The sequence below is a fragment of the Pseudophryne corroboree genome, unplaced genomic scaffold (genome assembly GCF_028390025.1).
Source record: "Pseudophryne corroboree isolate aPseCor3 unplaced genomic scaffold, aPseCor3.hap2 scaffold_1090, whole genome shotgun sequence".
NCBI classification, from domain to species: Eukaryota; Metazoa; Chordata; class Amphibia; order Anura; family Myobatrachidae; genus Pseudophryne; species Pseudophryne corroboree.
In genome coordinates, this window is record NW_026967716.1 from 165,842 (window position 1) to 182,319 (window position 16,478).

At 47.2% G+C, this 16,478-nt stretch overlaps 8 non-coding genes across 8 annotated transcripts; all 8 read right to left on the reverse strand.

Moving 5' to 3' along the window:
- Positions 1–11,224: 11,224 nt before the first annotated feature.
- LOC134988965 (U1 spliceosomal RNA) lies at positions 11,225–11,387 on the reverse strand. Its single transcript, XR_010194305.1, has one exon. It is a non-coding gene; the product is annotated as a U1 spliceosomal RNA (small nuclear RNA).
- Positions 11,388–11,539: 152 nt separating this feature from the next.
- LOC134989007 (U1 spliceosomal RNA) lies at positions 11,540–11,703 on the reverse strand. The gene has a single exon (XR_010194343.1). It is a non-coding gene; the product is annotated as a U1 spliceosomal RNA (small nuclear RNA).
- Positions 11,704–12,377: 674 nt separating this feature from the next.
- LOC134988952 (U1 spliceosomal RNA) lies at positions 12,378–12,540 on the reverse strand. Its single transcript, XR_010194292.1, has one exon. It is a non-coding gene; the product is annotated as a U1 spliceosomal RNA (small nuclear RNA).
- Positions 12,541–12,692: 152 nt separating this feature from the next.
- On the reverse strand, positions 12,693–12,856 carry LOC134988998 (U1 spliceosomal RNA). Its single transcript, XR_010194335.1, has one exon. It is a non-coding gene; the product is annotated as a U1 spliceosomal RNA (small nuclear RNA).
- Positions 12,857–13,526: 670 nt separating this feature from the next.
- LOC134988966 (U1 spliceosomal RNA) lies at positions 13,527–13,689 on the reverse strand. Its single transcript, XR_010194306.1, has one exon. It is a non-coding gene; the product is annotated as a U1 spliceosomal RNA (small nuclear RNA).
- Positions 13,690–13,841: 152 nt separating this feature from the next.
- LOC134989002 (U1 spliceosomal RNA) lies at positions 13,842–14,005 on the reverse strand. The gene has a single exon (XR_010194338.1). It is a non-coding gene; the product is annotated as a U1 spliceosomal RNA (small nuclear RNA).
- Positions 14,006–14,676: 671 nt separating this feature from the next.
- On the reverse strand, positions 14,677–14,839 carry LOC134989014 (U1 spliceosomal RNA). Its single transcript, XR_010194350.1, has one exon. It is a non-coding gene; the product is annotated as a U1 spliceosomal RNA (small nuclear RNA).
- A 152-nt stretch (positions 14,840–14,991) lies between these two features.
- LOC134988979 (U1 spliceosomal RNA) lies at positions 14,992–15,155 on the reverse strand. The gene has a single exon (XR_010194317.1). It is a non-coding gene; the product is annotated as a U1 spliceosomal RNA (small nuclear RNA).
- Positions 15,156–16,478: the final 1,323 nt, after the last annotated feature.

A 16,478-nucleotide genomic window follows, 5' to 3' on the forward strand; every position in this document is an offset into this window, starting at 1 on the left:
ACACACTAACTGATTGCGCCACAGCGACACTTTGCAAAAGTACATACTGACAAAGGCTAATAAGCATTCATCTAGAACGTTTCCTATAAAAACTTTAAATAGTCAATAATCTGGAGAGTTTTTGTAAGATGTTTCTTCCATCAACCAATGAAGAAACACATTGGTACTTTCCCATGATGAGTGAGTGCTTCAGGATCTCTTGCACTTACATGTGCAGCAGAGTACTGTAATGGAAGCATGCTGGGTCCATAACCCAGAGGTAGGCAGATTGAAACTATCCTCTGCTATATGCATTTTTTTTTTGTTAATTAAAGTAATCCAAAACTGGGATTGATATTTTTGCTCTTTTATTTTTACTTAAAGTACAATAACTTTTACCATTTTAATTTGTTTTAATAGTATATTGACAGTATTGTTTTCTTTCAAAAATCCACTTAATTTTCTTTACCCGATTATTAAAATGGTAATTGACAAAAATAAACTGATGAGGATACTACTGCAGTCTTTGTTTCGTCTGTACCCGCTGAAAGAGCAGCAAAAGGTGGAGATCTTGATGGGACAGTTGAAAGGGCTTGCACTTAGAGAGGTTACTTCTTGGCCTACTGAAGAGAAGAAGACTGTGGACCAGATCCTCAACAGGCTTGCTACCACATTTGACACAAGGACAGTGTCAGAACTTAAAATGCACTTCTTTGCTCGAAAGCAACAACCAGGAGAGTCACTACGGGGCTATGCCCTCAGCTTGCAGGAAGCACTCAGAGATGTTCAGCAAGCAGACCCTGAGGAAGTTGTTATGCACACCAGTGCCTGCAGGAAAGTATTGGTGTCAGAACTGTTATGCACTCCAGTGTCTGCAGGAATGTACTGGTGTTTGAACTGTTATGCAAAACAAATGGACTCACAGACAAACTGGGGAATATGACATAACGTACACAGAAGGTGATAGGGTAACAAAATACACACAAAGTGAACAGAGAAGCCCAGAGGCTAAGGAACTGGGTATCTCCCTTGTATTAGAACTGCTCAGATAGAAAAAGCAAGATGTTGTGTTTTAATACGTAAAGAACCCGAAATGCTGTTGCTAAGGGCAACAGCAAAACCCTAAAGGGTTACCAACGGGTGTGGCAGTAAACTCCTTGGTCAGAGATGGAATGATAGACACAAGGAGATTCTCCACAATCCTAATTCTCACTTGCAGTGCACAGGTTTTAGCTTACTGCCACTAAACTGACCCCTGACACCTAGCACAGTGAGACAGGATTAGACAGGCAAGTCTTAGAATACAGCCGCAAACTTGCTAAGTTCACAGAGTAGTAACAGAACCCCAGCAAGCTAAACGACTGACTCCAGTCTTACTGCTAGGTCTGGATTGGCAGAGTGTAATACCAAATCCCCAGGCCTATTTGCAGTAAGCAACAAACAAATACAAAGCTACACAGTACTGGCTAACTTTCATGAACTGACTAACCAACAAAGATTCAGCAGCATCTGCTTACTCTGAAAAGAGGCCTTATAAAGCAGGTGCTGTCCACGCCCCACTCAGACCTCACAGACTGTGAGCACAAAAACCAGCACCGGATCCCCTGCCGTGCACAGAGCCTATAACCACTGCACAGCAAAAGACCCGAACCGGAGTATCAGCTGCGCTCAGGTCACTCCACCAGCACTTGTCTCCCGGTTGCCATGACGACGTGGCAGCACAGGGCAGGAGACCCTAACAGTACCCCCCCTCTGACGAGGGGTCAAAGAACCCCTACCACCGGGTTTATCGGGGAACTGCGAGAAGAAAGAGCGTATCAGTCTGGGGGCATGAAGATCACAACTGCGCACCCACGACCGCTCCTCCGGGCCATACCCCTTCCAGTGCACCAAAAATGACAGCCGACCCCGAACCACCTTGGAGTCAAGAATCCTTTCAACAACAAACTCCCTCTGGCCACGTATCAGAAGAGGGGAAGGTCTTCCACTGGAAGAAGGATTACTAATCGCCCGTTTTAAAAGGGAACAATGAAATGTTTTATTGATACCCAAAGAACGGGGCAGATCTAACTGAAATGCCACCGGATTGATAACCCTGGTGATCTTATAAGGGCCGATGAACCGGGGGCCTAACTTATGAGATGGCTGTCTCAACTTCAAATTCTTGGTAGACAACCAGACAAAGTCTCCTAATTTGAAGCTGCAGGGTCTTTTCCGCTTATCAAAAACCCTTTTGGTCACTAATGACACAGACACAAGGGCTTTCTTCACTTTCCGCCAAATACCTCTAAGGACCGAAACCACAGAGGAACCACCAGGCGTGGAGTCCAGGGGTCAAAAGAATTGGCCTTAGGATGATGCCCATACACACAAAGGAAGGGAGAGATCCCTGTAGCAGAGTGAGCCGCGTTGTTATAGGCAAACTCCGCCATGGACAGATGAGCAACCCAGTCAGTCTGACACTTGGAGACATAACACCTGAGGAACTGCTCCAAGGACTGGTTCACCCTTTCAGTCTGCCCATTAGACTGCGGATGGTAGCCTGACGACAAGCTGACAGAAATCTGGAGATCGGAACAAAATGCCCTCCAGAATTTGGCCACAAACTGGGATCCGCGGTCAGAGACCACATCAAGTGGCAACCCGTGGAGACGCACAACATGCAGCATAAATAATTCAGACAGGCGTCTGGCTGATGGCAGCCCAACCAGTGGAACGAAGTGCGCCATCTTCGAAAACCTGTCAACGACAACCCAGATGGCTGTCATCCCCGAGGATTTGGGCAAGTCCACCACAAAATCCATTGAAATGTGGGTCCATGGCTTAGATGGAATAGAGAGTGGATGTAATGGGCCAACAGGAACCCCTCTAGGAGTCTTATTTCGAGCACAGATGTCACATGCCCGAACCCACTGATCCACATCCTTAGCCACCGAGGGCCACCACACCGCCCTAGATAGCAACTCCCGAGTTCTGGCAATACCCGGGTGACCTGCCGACTTCTTGGCATGGAATTCCAGGAACACTCGCTGTCTTAACCTAGGAGGCACAAACAAAAGACCTACCGGAAGGTCTGGAGGAGCCTGCTCCTGTGCTCTAAGGACTAATGATAAGAGGTCCTGGGTAATGCCCACTTTAATACATGATGGGGAAACAATGGGCAACGGCTCCTCGGTGGTCTCCTGGATTGGAGCAAAACTCTGCGAGAGCGCATCAGCCTTGATGTTTTTTGACCCAGGGCGATATGTTATCAAAAAATTAAAGCGAGCAAAAAACAAAGCCCATCGTGCCTGCCTGGCATTGAGACGCTTCGCTGACTCTAAATATGCCAGATTCTTATGGTCAGTGAGAATTGAGACCACAAACTTAGCCCCCTCAAGCCAGTGTCTCCACTCCTCGAGTGCATCCTTAATAGCCAACAATTCCCGGTTACCCACGTCATAATTCATCTCGGCAGGCGAAAATTTACGGGAAAAGTAAGCACAGGGATGAAGGCGATTATCAGACACTCCCATCTGAGAAAGCACTGCCCCAATACCCATCTCAGAGGCATCCACCTCCACCACAAAAGGACGCTCTGGATCTGGGTGTCGCAGCACCTTGGCCGAAACAAATGCCCTTTTGAGACGGGCAAAAGCCGCTTTAGCCTCACAAGACCAGTGAGCAACATCCGCCCCTTTCTTAGTGAGTGCCACCAAGGGCGCCACTATAGACGAAAATCCAGCGATAAATCGTCTATAAAAATTTGCAAAGCCCAGGAAACGCTGAAGCGCCTTCAAACTAGTGGGCTGCACCCAATCCAGGACTGCCTGTACCTTGGAACCCTCCATTTGGAAACCTTCTGGGGAGATAATATATCCTAGAAATGCGATTTGCTGAACTTCAAATTCGCACTTCTCCAGCTTCGCCCCAAGCCGGTGGTCTCTGAGTTTCTGGAGGACTAAGCGTACATGCTTCCGATGTTCCTCCAGGGAATGGGAGAAGATTAGGATGTCATCTAAGTATACAACTAAGAATCTATCCAAATATTCCCTGAGCACATCATTCATGAAATCCTGGAAGACTGCCGGGGCATTACAGAGCCCAAAAGGCATCACCAAATATTCATAATGCCCTGAGTGGGTATTAAAGGCAGTCTTCCATTCATCCCCCTCTCTTATTCGGATTAGATTGTACGCACCGCGTAGGTCAATCTTAGAAAAAATGGTGGCAGTACGAAGCTGGTCAAACAAGACCGAAATGAGAGGCAGTGGGTATGAGTTTTTAATCGTGATACGGTTCAATTCCCTGAAGTCGATGCAGGGTCGCAACGAACCGTCCTTTTTACCCACGAAGAAGAACCCCGACCCAACTGGAGACTGTGAAGTTCTGATAAATCCCTTAGCCAAGTTCTCCTGAATGTACTCTGCCATAGCCTGAGTCTCAGGACGTGACAGGGAGTACAACCTGCTCTTGGGAAGCTTAGCATTTGGCAACAAATCAATGGCACAGTCATAGGGGCGATGGGGAGGTAGTACCTCTGCAACTTTTTTGGAGAACACGTCTGCAAAATCTGCATAACACCCTGGCAATCCTGGCAAACTTAGCTGCGAGAGCCTGACTGGAAGGCTCAAGCAACTCCTGAAACAATCAGTACCCCAACTAAGAATCTCCCCAGAGACCCAGTCAAATTGAGGATTGTGGGCCCTTAACCAGGGTAACCCCAACACCAATGGGGCAAAAGTACAGACAGTCACATAAAAGGACAATTTTTCAGAGTGTGTGGCTCCAATAAACAAAGAAATCTGGCTAGTGCAAGAGGTAATTTTACCTTGGGATAATGGTTCCCCGTTTAACCCACAAATCTCAATTTCCGATGTCAAGGGTACTAAGGGAACAGAGTGTTTCAGGGCGAATTGGCGGTCCATAAAAACCCCGTCGGCCCCACTGTCCACAAAGGCCTCAGTCTTGACAGTTTGACCGAGGATCTTCAAGGTCACCGGAATGATAAAAGTCTTCTTGGGAAATTCTGACTTCTGGCCTGACAGGATATTTCCCATCACCCTCAGGCCCTGAAGTTTTCCGGCTTTTCTGGGCATGATACTACCACATGACCTTTATTCCCACAGTACAAACACAACCCCTGCTGTCTCCTCCGCGTCTTCTCACGCGAGGAGAGGCGGGTAGCCCCAATCTGCATAGGCTCCTCAGAAAATTCCTCAGAGTCTGAGGTTCCCTTGGGAAGGAAGGAAATCTCAGTCTCCCTTTCAAGCCTACGCTCTCTCAGCCATCTATCCACCCGGATGGATAACTGCATGAGCTGATCCAAGCTATCAGGCAAGGGATATTGTACCAGTTGGTCCTTTATCTGGTTAGAAAGACCTCTTCGGTACTGGTGTCTCAGGGCTGGGTCATTCCACTGGGTATCATGGGCCAACCTCCGAAACTCCGTACAGTAAACCTCAACTGGCCTTCGCCCTTGCTTAAGGATCGAAATCTGAGCCTCGGCTGAGGCCGTCTTGTCAGGGTCATCATACAACATGCCCAGTGCCGTAAAAAAAGCATCAACACTTTTAAGCGACGGACAGTCAGGCTGCAACCCATATGCCCAGACCTGTGGGTCTCCTTGTAGCAAGGAAATCACTATGCCCACCCGCTGAATCTCCGACCCAGAAGACTGAGGCCTAAGCCGGAAGTATAGCTTGCAGCTCTCCTTGAAACAAAAGAACTGCGAGCGATCTCCAGAAAAACGATCCGGGAGATTTACTTTCGGCTCCTTAACCCCTGCAGGTGCTGCTGCTGCGGGAGCTCCGCCAGCAGCCTGGGAGGTGTGCATTTTAATGGACAAATCATTAAATTGTCGAGTCAGGACCTGCACCTGATCGACCACCTGTTGCAACGTATTTTGAGGGGTATGCTCCATATTCCCACAAAATTTCAACAGGAGTATTGGGCTGCTGAATATGTTATGCACACCAGTGCCTGCAGGAAAGTATTGGTGTCAGAACTGTTATGCACTCCAGTGTCTGCAGGAATGTACTGGTGTTTGAACTGTTATGCAAAACAAATGGACTCACAGACAAACTGGGGAATATGACATAACGTACACAGAAGGTGATAGGGTAACAAAATACACACAAAGTGAACAGAGAAGCCCAGAGGCTAAGGAACTGGGTATCTCCCTTGTATTAGAACTGCTCAGATAGAAAAAGCAAGATGTTGTGTTTTAATACGTAAAGAACCCGAAATGCTGTTGCTAAGGGCAACAGCAAAACCCTAAAGGGTTACCAACGGGTGTGGCAGTAAACTCCTTGGTCAGAGATGGAATGATAGACACAAGGAGATTCTCCACAATCCTAATTCTCACTTGCAGTGCACAGGTTTTAGCTTACTGCCACTAAACTGACCCCTGACACCTAGCACAGTGAGACAGGATTAGACAGGCAAGTCTTAGAATACAGCCGCAAACTTGCTAAGTTCACAGAGTAGTAACAGAACCCCAGCAAGCTAAACGACTGACTCCAGTCTTACTGCTAGGTCTGGATTGGCAGAGTGTAATACCAAATCCCCAGGCCTATTTGCAGTAAGCAACAAACAAATACAAAGCTACACAGTACTGGCTAACTTTCATGAACTGACTAACCAACAACGATTCAGCAGCATCTGCTTACTCTGAAAAGAGGCCTTATAAAGCAGGTGCTGTCCACGCCCCACTCAGACCTCACAGACTGTGAGCACAAAAACCAGCACCGGATCCCCTGCCGTGCACAGAGCCTATAACCACTGCACAGCAAAAGACCCGAACCGGAGTATCAGCTGCGCTCAGGTCACTCCACCAGCACTTGTCTCCCGGTTGCCATGACGACGTGGCAGCACAGGGCAGGAGACCCTAACAGAAGTGCATGACAAAGAGAAAATGTTATTGGACCAGTTCACTGAAGGTGCAAGGGGCAAATTTGTAAAAACTCAGCTGCGACTATTGAGATTGCAGAAGCCTGGAAGCACATTCCTGGATTTTAAAGAGGCTGCGATTAAAGTTCTAGGCTCCAGTCTTACTTCAGGGGCTGTTCCACAAGAGTCTATTCCAGAGATGCCACGGTATCAAGAGAATTCTGATGCCCAGGAGTCAAGTTTTAAAGGAGCTACTTACCCACCTACAGTAAAAGGAGTGACAGTGCCATGTTCAAAGACATGCATATTTGACTCTTCTAGTGAGTTACGAGGTCAGCTGGCTGAACTGACACGTGGTGTGACAGAGATGCCCAGAGACCTGCAGATTCTGAAGAGACAGCAGGCACTGCTCCATGAAGAAATGGAATGGTGCCAGGAGAGGAGACCACTGAACAGTTCCCAATGGGACCTACATAGAAACAGGGAGACACTTTTTTCCAACCACTTTGCCTCCCAAAGGCGACCCATTTTTCAAAGCTGTGAAGGAAGCGGACAAATTAAGAGAGAATTTGAGCAGCCAGATCATTTAAACTCCAAATTCATGTGGTTAACCCGTTATGTTAGCCAATGCCCGGTGGTTCAAGTTTGCATCAATGGAGTCTCAATGCCCGCTCTCTTAGACACTGGATCACAAGTGACCACAATACAAGCAACACAGTTTGAGCAGCATTGGACTGAGGAACAGATGTTTCCGTCAACTTCCACATTGATAAACCCGATTGCAAGCAATGGGCACTGCATCCCTTGCAAAGGATACTGGGAAGCTGAAATTCAAATCGGACGAACAGTGCTACCACAGCAAGGCTTCATCATCACCACTGCCCAAGATGATGGATTGCCTCCAGTGATAGTGGGCATGAATGTGTTGCGGAACTGCTGTGAGGAGCTCGTAGCAGCACTCCAAGGAGAGTTTCAAACTGACAAGCTCCAGGAGAAACAAGGCCTTCAACCTGGGATAGCCAAACAAAAGGGAAGAATGATAACAGAATTATCTGTAAGAGAGGAACATGAAAAAAATAAGGCTAGCCAAATAATGATAGAAATGCCCATCTCCAGTGTCCAGATTATCCGAAAGAATGCTTCAATGTTAGGCATGAATAATATAGCATCCAGTTCTAGAAACTGTGAGCAACCTATTCAAGGAACCAGTTTTGACCACCTGCAAGATAAAAGTCAGATGATAAGACACCTCAAAGCCTTACTGAAGACTGGGAAATACCTGACCAAGCGACAAAGGCAAGAATCCTCGCCAGAACTCCTGAAGTTGTTGAGACAGCGAGAAAGGCTGTTTGAAGAGAAAGGACAGTTGGTTCGATGTAGTGTGGATCCTAATACTCATTATAGGATCAGTCAACTTGTAATTCCAAGACAAAGTGCTTGTTATGTGCTTGAAGAATATCACGACAAGTCTGGTCACCCTGGGTGCAAAAGGATGGAAACAAGCATCTGGAAAAAGTTCTTTTGGGTTGAAATGAGGGAAGACATCAAGAGATGGTGCCGAAACTGTCCAACCTGTTCTGTAAGAAGAACCTTGCTGCCTCTTTCTCTCCAGAATCCATTGTCCCAAACCAGCTGTGATACTGAATCCCAAGATGGAATGGAAGAGGCTCATAAAATGTATTTACAGCAGACTAAGGTGGTTTGTCACCGACAAGGAGGCAAGAAGACTAGGGCTTGCAAAACAGAAAACCACCATAGTCAGCTGCAGTTTTGTACAGCATGTCCCAAAGACAGTTTAGAAAGAGTTCAATACTCATCCATGGCAGGGGGGTTGAGGTTTCCTAGACAAACTTTTCAAGACCATATACTGTCCAGATTTCAACCGATTGCTCCAGGAGCATGTGTTAATGTACTATAGCACAAAAGGAATTATACCTATCAGATACTGATGTTAAAAATGTTGATAAATGTTAATGTTTCAGACATAAACTGTGTTCACTAATGAATGTGACTGGATATAGTGAGAAGTTTATATAGGGATAAAACCAAAATGCGTGAGGACACGCATGTTTTGGGGGGGGGGGGGCACGAGTGATATCCCATAACAACAAGGACATTTTTGACAACAGTGTAGTTGCCTGTGCCATTTTAAATAAAGTTTATTTAAAAGAAAATTGAACAGCAGTTTGAGAAGTCAGTTGGAGCCATGGTGAGGAAAGAGCTGGCGACGCCATTACGCAGAGATGAGCAGCTGAGAGAGGGGAGACAAATAAGCTGAAAATTGCATGAGAGAGTAAGCAGTAGTGCAAAATACAGCAGTGGAAGTGCAGCAATTAACAAGTAAGAACGCCATGACACTCTCAGCCAAGAGAGTGCACAGCAAGTGTCAGAGACAGGAGAGTATAAAGCCTTTATACCAATGCTGACTGGCCTACATCTGAGGGGAAACTGCCTCAGAAACATCTATTGACTGGGTGAGATAAATCCATATTTATATTGAAACCTACTCCACTGCAAAGGACATTATCCTATATTTACTATACCTATGCAGCGATTTACATGGGAAGCAGCTCCAGTTTGTTTTAAACAATCATCTTTACTACACAGAGCTACAATATTTTGTTCACAGCTAAAGGAGACAATAGCTGCATATAACTATGTAACAACATAACCGGGCCCCAACGTGCACATAGAGACTCCCTGCTGTGACACCAATGTTATCTGGGACTTAAATATTGTCTGCATAAGTTGATTTCTATTACTAAGCAACATAGTATTAATCTCAGATTTAGTTATATTACCATTTGTGTAATGACTTAAAGTGTATATGGTGTCTGTGTTTAAGTTGCTTGAATCAAATCTTTCCCTTCCCTACTGTAATCAGTTCCTTTTCTGAGTTATGTGGTAAACCATTTATTCTTTCATACAAAGCCCTGCCTGCCTTTCTTTGTGTCTGGGGAAACCTTGCCTCTCTGCCAGGAATAGAGAAGAGCTGCTGCTGAAGGAGGAATAGTCCATCAAGGTATCCCTGACCTGTTCCACATAGTTTACAGACTTGTTATACCGGGGTGTTACATTGTGTGTGACTGACCTTAGGAAGAAACCGGAGCTTCTTCTGCAGTCACCCAGCAACCAGGGCACGGGAGTATACAGCGCCGCTGGGAGTGATGAAGCTGCAGTAAAGATGTCTATTAGACCTAGCCTGCTGCAGCCCTTGTAGATTCTCATAAAAAAAGTTCTTCTTTTCTTGTCAAAATTAATAGCTAAGAATAGGCTGCTTGAGGCAGGCCCCTGTTAAGTGGCCTGCTACTGAAGACAACAACTACAAACTGAGCTCCCTGTTCATGGAAGCGGGGTTATAGAGGAGAATGCGCTGAGCATCTTGGGAACAGTCAAAAGCTTTGAGCCGGTTGGTGCCTCAGATCAAGATCCTACTCTACACCCCAATGTGAATCCTTGTGGAGTCCAGTGTACCCCACAGAAGAAATTAATGTGTCACACCCATTGGCAGCAACCTTAGAATAGCTGCTGACGGGCACAATTGAGAAAGGAAGGGGGGGGGGGGGGGACATTTGAATCCAGCACATAGATGCAATTCAAATATGTAATTTGAACCTTCCTATTTTAAAATATAATGGATGAACCTCACCCTGTGAGAACAATCTTCATGATATAGAGATCTCATATGCAAAATAAGTATGAGTTGGGATAGGGCTGGGGAGGGTGGCAGCTCGGGCAGCCCCTCCCCCGTCAAGTTAAGGAGATTCAACTGAGGAAGCACAAGGGAACTCTCGTCTGGTGACAACAACTGCAGGGAGACCACATCTTTTCAGATGAACATGGGAGGGCGGAAGGCTGCCTAATACTGAAGCACCATCAAATATCAAACCATATGCAATAACTAGTACAAGCATTCCTGGGGGAAGGTCTGCAGGAGATGAATTTGCATACGGTGATGTCATCCAAGCAGTGGGCCAAAGTTGGCTGGAACCCTCATCTGCATATGAAAAGAGTAAAGGGTTATGCAGGGCATGGCGGCCTTTTGCGGCGCTTGGATGACCCCTAGTTCGCATTAAACACCTCCACCCTCCTTCGGTGTGGGGCTCATGTTGGCTATGCCCCAGCCCCTGAAGCATTGAAGCTGATTTCTTGCAGCAGCTGGGCACTGTAACAGCTCCAGAGCTGCTCTGTAAGGCAAATAAAAGGGTGTGGGCCCTGCAGCACTACCTGTAGTTCGCATTGTGCGTTGGAAGGCACAAAGTAAGCAGACGGGAGAAGTCAGGATAGTGCGCAAGGGCATAGAAGGGAGCGGCTCAAGAAAAGAGAAGTGGAAACAGACAGCAAACTAGGCTGGAGAGAGACCTGAGACAAAGAGATCTGAATTATACGAGAGCCGACCAGGGGAAACACAAATTATGCAGTCAAGTTTCCCACATTTGGGGAAATCGCAGGGGCAGCGCACCCAGAGTGCAATGGGTGAGCCTTGCCCTGGGAGAAGCACCTTCAAGATCATAGTATCTCACCTGGCAGGTAAGTAGGAGTTGGGCTAGAGCTGGGGAGGGTCGCTGCTCGGGCACCCCCCTGTCAAGTGAAGGAGATCCAACTGAGGCAGCACAATGGAACTCTCGAAAGAAGAACAAGGCTAGAGGAAGATCTGAGACAAAGAAATCTGACTTTTACCAGAGCTGACCAGCGGAAAACACAAACACAGTCCCCCACTACCACAAATAATGCAGGCGAGTTTCCCACATTTGGGGAAATCACAGGGGTCAGCATACCCAGAATGCAATGAATGAACCTTACCCTGGGTGAACAATCTTCATGACCATGGTGTCTCCTATGCAAAATAAGTATGATTTGGGATAGGGCTGGGGAGGGCCGCTGCTCAGGCACATCTCTGTCAAGTAAAGGAAATTCAACTGAGGCAGCACAAGGGAACTCTCATCTGGGGACAACAACTGCAGGGAGAACACATATTTTCAGATGAACATGGGAGGGCAGAAGGCTGCCTAATACTGAAGCACCCCCAAACAACAAACCAAATGCAACAACTAGTGCAAGCATTCCTGGGGGAAGGCCTGCAGCAGATGGATTTGCATATGGTGATGTTATCCAAGCAGTGGGTCAAAGTTGGCTTCAACCCTCATCTGCATATGAAAAGAGAAAAGGGGCGTGCAGGGCATGGCGGCCTTTTGCGCTGCTTGGATGACCCCTAGATCGCATTAAACACCCCCACCCTCCTTTGGTGTGGGGCTCATGTTGGCCATGCCCCATCCCATGAAGCATTCAAGCTGATTTCTTGCAGCAGCTGGGCACTGTAACAGCTCCAGAGCTGCTCTGTAAGGCAAGTAAAAGGGTGTGGGCCCTGCAGCACTACCTGTAGTTTGCATTGTGCATTGGAAGGCACAAAGCAAGCAGACGGGAGGAGAAGTCAGGATAGTGCACAAGGGCATAGAAGGGAGCGGCTCAAGAAAAGAGAAGTGGAAACAGACAGCAAACTAGGCTGGAGAGAGACCTGAGACAAAGAGATCTGAATTATACGAGAGCCGACCAGGGGAAACACAAATTGTGCAGTCAAGTTTCCCACATTTGGGGAAATCGCAGGGGCAGCACACCCAGAGTGCAATGGGTGAGCCTTGCCCTGGGAGAAGCACCTTCATGATCATAGTATCTCACCTGGCAGGTAAGTAGGAGTTGGGCTAGAGCTGGGGAGGGTCGCTGCTCGGGCACCCCCCTGTCAAGTGAAGGAGATCCAACTGAGGCAGCACAAAGGAACTCTCGAAAGAAGAACAAGGCTAGAGGAAGATCTGAGACAAAGAAATCTGACTTTTACCAGAGCTGACCAGAGGAAAGCACAAACACAGTCCACCACTACCACAAATAATGCAGTCGAGTTTCCCACATTTGGGGAAATCACAGGGGTCAGCATACCCAGAGTGCAATGAATGAACCGCACCCTGGGAGAACAATCTTCATAACAATGGTATCTCCTATGCAAAATAAGTATGATTTGGGATATGGCTGGGGAGGGCCGCTGCTCAGGCACATCTCTGTCAAGTAAAGGAGATTCAACTGAGGCAGCACAAGGGAACTCTCATCTGGGGACAACAACTGCAGGGAGAACACATATTTTCAGATGAACATGGGAGGGCAGAAGGCTGCCTAATACTGAAGCACCCCCAAACAACAAACCAAATGCAACAACTAGTGCAAGCATTCCTGGGGGAAGGCCTGCAGCAGATAGATTTGCATATGGTGATGTCATCCAAGCAGTGGGTCAAAGTTGGCTTCAACCCTCGTCTGCATATGAAAAGAGAAAAGGGGCGTGCAGGGCATGGTGGCCTTTTGCGGCACTTGGCTGACCCCTAGTTTGCCTTAAACACCTCCACCCTCCTTCGGTGTGGGGCTCATGTTGGCTATGCCCCAGCCCCTGAAGCATTCAAGCTGATTACTTGCAGCAGCTGGGCACTGTAACAGCTCCAGAGCTGCTCTGTAAGGCAAGTAAAAGGGTGTGGGCCCTGCAGCACTACCTGTAGTTTGCATTGTGCATTGGAAGGCACAAAGTAAGCAGACGGGAGGAGAAGTCAGGATAGTGCACAAGGGTATAGAAGGGAGGGGCTCAAGAAAAAAGAAGTGGAAACAGCAAACTAGGCTGGAGAGAGACCTGAGACAAAGAGATCTGAATTATACGAGAGCCGACCAGGGGAAACACAAATTCTGCAGTCAAGTTTCCCACATTTGGGGAAATCGCAGGGGCAGCACACCCAGAGTGCAATGGGTGAGCCTTGCCCTGGGAAAAGCACCTTCATGATCATAGTATCTCACCTGGCAGGTAAGTAGGAGTTGGGCTAGAGCTGGGGAGGGTCGCTGCTCGGGCACATCCCTGTCAAGTGAAGGAGATCCAACTGAGGCAGCACAAGGGAACTCTCGAAAGAAGAACAAGGCTAGAGGAAGATCTGAGACAAAGAAATCTGACTTTTACCAGAGCTGACCAGAGGAAAACACAAACACAGTCCCCCACTACAACAAATAATGCAGTCGAGTTTCCCACATTTGGGGAAATCACAGGGGTCAGCATACCCAGAATGCAATGAATGAACCTCACCCTAGGAAAACAATCTTCATGACCATGGTATCGCCTATGCAAAATAAGTATGATTTGGGATAGGGCTGGGGAGGGCCGCTGCTCAGGCACATCTCTGTCAAGTAAAGGAGATTCAACTGAGGCAGCACAAGGGAACTCTCATCTGGGGACAACAACTGCAGGGAGAACACATATTTTCAGATGAACATGGGATGGCAGAAGGATGCCTAATACTGAAGCACCCCCAAACAACAAACCAAATGCAACAACTAGTGCAAGCATTCCTGGGGGAAGGCCTGCAGCAGATGGATTTGCATATGGTGATGTCATCCAAGCAGTGGGTCAAAGTTGGCTTCAACCCTCGTCTGCAGGTGAAAAGAGAAAAGGGGCGTGCAGGGCATGGCGCCCTTTTGCGGCGCTTGGATGACCCCTAGTTCGCATTAAACACCTCCACCCTGCTTCGGTGTGGGGCTCATGTTGGCTATGCCTCAGCCCCTGAAGCATTCAAGCTGATTTCTTGCAGCAGCTGGGCTCTGTAACAGCTCCAGAGCTGCTCTGTACGGCAAGTAAAAGGGTGTGGGCCCTGCAGCACTACCTGTAGTTTGCATTGTGCATTGGAAGGCACAAAGTAAGCAGACAGGAGAAGTAAGGATAGTGCGCAAGGGCATAGAAGGTAGCGGCTCAAGAAAAGAGAAGTGGAAACAGACAGCAAACTAGGCTGGAGAGAGACCTGAGACAAAGAGATCTGAATTATACGAGAACCGACCAGGGGAAACACAAATTATGCAGTCAAGTTTCCCACATTTGGGGAAATCGCAGGAGCAGCACACCCAGAGTGCAATGGGTGAGCCTTGCCCTGGGAGAAGCACCTTCATGATCATAGTATCTCACCTGGCAGGTAAGTAGGAGTTGGGCTAGAGCTGGGGAGGGTCGCTGCTCGGGTACCCCCCTGTCAAGTGAAGGAGATCCAACTGAGGCAGCACAAGGGAACTCTCAAAAGAAGAATAAGGCTAGAGGAAGATCTGAGACAAAGAAATCTGACTTTTACCAGAGCTGACCAGAGGAAAGCACAAACACAGTCCCCCACTACCACAAATAATGCAGTCGAGTTTCCCACATTTGGGGAAATCACAGGGGTCAGCATACCCAGAATGCAATGAATGAACCTCACCCTGGGAGAACAATCTTCATGACCATGGTATCTCCTATGCAAAATAAGTATGATTTGGGATAGGGCTGGGGAGGGCCGCTGCTCAGGCACATCTCTGTCAAGTAAAGGAGAGATGGTCTGCCAGATTACATAATGCATACCAGAGCCATAACTAGACTTTTTGGTGCCCTGTGACAGAGAATTATATGCCCCCCCCTCCCCATTTTTGCAATATGGACAAAAGGTGCATGCCTTGTGGGGAAGGGGCATAACAAGATTGGTCTCAGAGAAAGCACATGAGATATGAAGATATATCTAGTATACTTGACACTCAATGGTTTGTGGTATTGCCGGGGTGCCCACCTTAAATGCATATACAGTCACACATGACATGTTTGTGCAAATGGCATATCAGCAGTCAGCACTAACTGGTGACATGCCATTTGTATAAGTAAGCCATGTGTGACTAATATATAAACATGCTTTATTAAATAACACCTCAAACTATCATACCCAGGATTCAAACCTATAACCTGTTGAATTCTAATCAAACACCCTACCCATTGAGCTACTTGATCCTGCATCTTTTCTAACCTCCAAAAACAGATTCAGTTGCATTTTCCAGCGTGTTTTGTTTGCGCCTTTGCAAATGTCTTACATCGACAAACTTATTTAGTACTATTTTGCAAATAGGGTTACATTGTCGCAACATTGTGTTCCCTAATTGCTTGATTTTTTAAATGCAACAATTGATAAAGACACCTGATAATTGCTCTGTGGAGTCTTATTTTGTGTTTTGTGTTTAGTCTTTAGATCTGAATTTGAATGTACTTGTGAACTAACTTAATTTCCTACTTCTAAATTCATTCCTAAATTCACTACTTACATGAATCCTGTAGTTGGGCATTTTGGGACTTCGATTGTGGGCATTGCTTTGTGTCCAGACCAGCAGCAGGTGGTGTGCATTTGCTGGAAAGGCATCGAAGACCTCCGATATGCTGCATCTCCTGATGTGTGTCTCCCTCAAGTGGCTGTCAGCAAATGCCTGCTAGACACCCCATTCCAAGCTGATTGTGACATCATGGAACATGCATCATAGAACAGGCATGCTAAAACATGGGTCTTCAACCTGCGACCCTCCAGCTGCTGTGGAACTACACATCCCAGCATGCCCTGCCTCAGTTTTAGCATACCTTAATAGCAAAACTGTGGCAGGGCATGCTGGGATGTGTAGTTTCACAGCAGCTGGAGGGCCACAGGATGAAGACCCATGTGCTAGAGCCAAGCCGCAGGTACATTGAATGCTAGCAAGCTGAATATTTAAATCCTTTTTGTTCCGCAGCATTCCAATGCGGAAGATTCCATGGAACCAGAGATCCTTCCATTGAGAAGGAC